The 4,196-nt window shown below is 34.0% G+C and overlaps 1 pseudogene; it reads left to right on the top strand.

Annotated features, from left to right (window-relative positions):
* The first annotated feature begins 422 nt into the window (after nucleotides 1-422).
* On the top strand, nucleotides 423-538 carry LOC141559313 (U4 spliceosomal RNA; annotated as a pseudogene).
* Nucleotides 539-4,196: the final 3,658 nt, after the last annotated feature.

Below are 4,196 nucleotides of genomic sequence, written 5' to 3'. Positions count from 1 at the left end.
AATTAATGCTTCCCAAAGGTTTTTAGTGATGATGATTTTATGAAGACTATTTAAACATCTCAACCTCTTGTTACTCTCCCCACAATCCAAAGAGCATTTTTATTGAGAGAAGTATTGATAGCATTACACAGTTTGGGTGGCATTATACACACACATACACACACACACACACACACACACACACATATATATATATATATATATATACATTATAGATGCATCTACAAATATATAAATTTACATACATCATTATCTATTTGTACATATATCAAATCAAGACAAGTAATTACATATGAAAAAGTTTTTTTTCAATTAATAATAATATTACTGATTTATACAGTATATAAGGTTTACTAACCACTTACTAAGGAATACTTTTCTTGGCCAAATAGATAATAATAATAGTCATCATTATATACACTAGCTTGGTGCGGTGGCAGTATCATAGCCAGTGAGGTTTAACTGAGGTGTGATCATAGTTCATTGAAATGTCACTACATATCTAGACAAGTATTTTCCTGATAACCTTCTTATGAGGTAAGAAAAAAAGCAATAGGTATGTGAAATATTTAAGTCTTGCAAAAATCACATGGCTCATCAGTAATAGAGCAGGGCTTAAACTCGAATCTTCTCTTCAAGTCCAATGCCTTTTGTACTGAACTATGTTTCTAAATTGGTAAATAAAAACACTTTTCTATTGGTGTATGCCTTTTGTACTGAACTATGTTTCTAAATAGGTAAATAAAAATACCTCTCTATTGGTGTATTAATCTTTTTCTTATATCTGTGTTGTGATCCAGAAGAGAGTAAAGATTAAAATTAGAATATCAAAGATTTGTGAACCAAAATAAAGACAGGATAGTAAAGTGAAAGAGATCTGTATTTGGAGTCAGAGGACCTGAGATCAAAAGTTTTCTCTTTCACACACTGCTAATGAAACTTAGGTAAATGATTCATTGACCCTCTCTAGACCTTTGTCTATCTATAAAATAAGTGAGGTGGTAATTCTCATATCCTCTTAGTCTTAAATTCATTTTAATAAGACTGTGAAGTGTGATGAATTAAAAAAATCAAACTTCTGCTAAATACAGCACAGTATTAGCAAACAAGTACCTGGAGAACATGTTGCTTTAATGAAGGAACCATCTACTCATGCTGTTTTCTTTTGTTTTTGTTATGCTCCAAAGAGCAAATGTTTGGTATTTAGAGATTGTTCTTTCTTCTGACTTGAAAAGATGGATATCAATGATTTCACTATTGCTTTGAAAACTAATCTTCTAAGGCTAGGGAAGGAATAGTTCTAAAAACTCAAATTAAATTGCCCTCCCTCTTTTTCAAGATTTTATTATTTCTGCTGTTATTTAAGAATGGTGAGAAAGTTTTATGGCCCTGTGGAAGAATGATGTAGTATTTTCTTCACAACTATCAAAAGGAGTTCATTTGTTTAAATCGTTACATGATAGTTCTATAATTGGATGGGAGGGAGAGTAAAAGTTGCTTTGAATTAAGGGGGTCTCTCTTAGACTAATGTAGACATGGCATTAGTGATGTCATCATAACCCACAATCAAGTCCATTAGGGGAAATTACCAGTCCTACCATTTAGTGGCAAACTCAGTCTTAAAACCTTCCTTTTGAAATATTCACTTTAGAGTTTATTATCTTAAAAGTGCATATTCACTTTAGGATCTCTAAATTAGTTTTTAGCCAACTAATTTGCCTTTTAACCATGTATATAAGTTGTGCCTTTTTGTGCCTTTTAACCATGTAACCCATAAGTCTATATGCTTAGGACATACCTAAGAAAAAAACAAGACTGCTCTGAGTCATTTTGATGCTAAAGCCCTGAAATCATTTGTAGGCGTCCTTTGACCTAAAGAGTATAGGTCTGAGTTATAACTACTAACCCTATTTGTACTTTAGACAAGAAATACTGAGTATAATGTAAAAAGTACTCTGAAGATATTTCCCAGAATTTGAAGGGAACTAAGATAGAGAGACAATATAACAAGGTGAAACTAGAACCAAGAGCAGCTTACCAAGATGCGGCTTCTAAGGGGAAAAAGCTGACCATATGTAGTAGCTTCCAATTTTAACTAAATATTCTTTTTAATTATATGCTCAGTTCCATTATTCCCAAACTGTTGAAGGATGTCAAGAATAAATTTTATCTAAATTCAAAACTCAGGGACAACTCCTTTATTATCACACTTATGATAGTAGGTCTATCATTATGGTACCATTTTTGAATAGAAAAATAATTAGCAATAACAGCTAATATTTATATTGTGCTTAATATGTTCCACATATATGGCTAAGCACTTTACAATTATTATCTCATTTGATCCTCAAAACAATGCTGAGATGTAAAGGGTGTTATAGATGAGAAAACTGAGGCAAACACAATTAAGTGACTTGCCCAGGCCACAAAGCTAATGAGTATATGAGACTAAATTTGAACTCATGTCTTTGAGACACAGCATTTTATTTATTTATTTTTATTTTTTAGCACTTTAGGCATGGAAACATAAGGCTAGGTGGCCACTCTATTATCCTCTTCTTCAGTAACATTTAGCATATTAGACTTCTTTCTCTAAATCAGTGAACATGTTCATTGATGCTAGGAAAAATGTGATGGGAAAAAACGATAAGATCGTGTGCATGTACAGGGTTCACTATTTACCATTTACATTTTCATATAGATTAGCATCTGTTTGCTTATGTCTCCAAAATGGTACTTCTGGAGGTTTATGTTTAAGACAGTTTGGCAAACACCAGAAATGTGTTTGCTGATCTGAGGCTGAAGTAACAAACTGCTCTGACAGAGCTTCTCCATTAAGAACCATGTATGTCTAAAGATCAGATTGCTTGGAATGTGGCCCATGTTAGAAAAAACAAATTCTACATGCTGTAAATCAGATTTCCTGATTAATGTATTAAAGAAAGAAGCCCAGGTAATTTTTCCCCTTCTAGCTCAGTGTACACATTCAGAAGGAAAAGAAATGGTCTTATAGTACTGGTTTGGAAAATACATCTTTTGATTGTTATGCCCAGTGGCTATAAATGGCTGTAATTGTGCTGCAGACTCGTTAACAAGTTTGTTGAAGATTCACATTATAATTTTAAAGGAGTTAATTGAATACTAATCCAATGTGTAGCATAAAAATTATTTGAACCATTCTTAGAAAGCCGAAAATCCCACAAGCTGCCTTGGTTCTTCTAAATCCCTACCCCTGTGAAACTGAGAAAATGAATATTCAATATTTTTCCATTTGAGTCTCTTGACATCCTATTGATTCACCTTATTTTCCCAACAATTTTCTGACAGGTTTCCCAATGTGGATACTGCAAATTCTTTGATATTCATCTGGTGATTACCTTTGAAAATGAGAGCTGTGGCCAATTTTGGGCTAGGATTTAGAACTCTGGAGTTTATGGCTCCGAGAAACTAAGGCACCTTCATATTATATATAACAAGAGACTTGTGCACAAAGGTCCGGATGTCCTCATAGATGGGAGTCAAAACTGATTTCTGAGGGGTTTGTGAAACAAGAATATTTTTCAATTAAGTCACAGGACCCTTGACTTATTACTGGGGGCACAGAGATATACTTTGGTCTGAGTGAACCCTATGCTTAGGCTGATGGAAATTATACATGAACCATACCCATACACATACACGCTCATGCGCATGCATGCGTGCGCACACGGGCACATGCACACACACACACACACACACACACAAATGATGGAAGGAAAGTGACTTTGTGTGGTCAGGCAACAACCTGTATTGGGCAGATTATTATTTAGACTGGCTCATAAGATTCTAACATTAAAGCCAGAAAGGACCAAAGATTTTATCTAGTTCAAGCCCTTCACTTTACAGATAAAGGCTTGAGTCTTAAGAGATGTTAAGAAAGTTGATTAATATTACTACATGGCAGAAACAGGATTTGAACCCAGCTCCCCTGACCCCAACTTCCCACTGTACCATGATGCCTCTCTGAGAAATTTCATGGTTAGCAAAATATACGAGAGAAAAAGAAGCAGGTAACATATTTCTTTGCTTTTTTCATCCTGAGAAAATATTCAGCTAATGGTATGTCTTAAAAAGTATAGCACACCCAACATTAGGGAAGATTGTAAGAATTCTTTTGGGACAACTAAACTGAATTTTATTTTTTATTCAAATAGGGC

Source organism: Sminthopsis crassicaudata, chromosome 2 (assembly GCF_048593235.1).
Source record: "Sminthopsis crassicaudata isolate SCR6 chromosome 2, ASM4859323v1, whole genome shotgun sequence".
In the NCBI taxonomy this organism is placed as follows: Eukaryota; Metazoa; Chordata; class Mammalia; order Dasyuromorphia; family Dasyuridae; genus Sminthopsis; species Sminthopsis crassicaudata.
The sequence above is the reverse complement of the archived record's forward strand: the minus strand, read 5'-3'. Positions and strand labels throughout refer to the sequence as shown.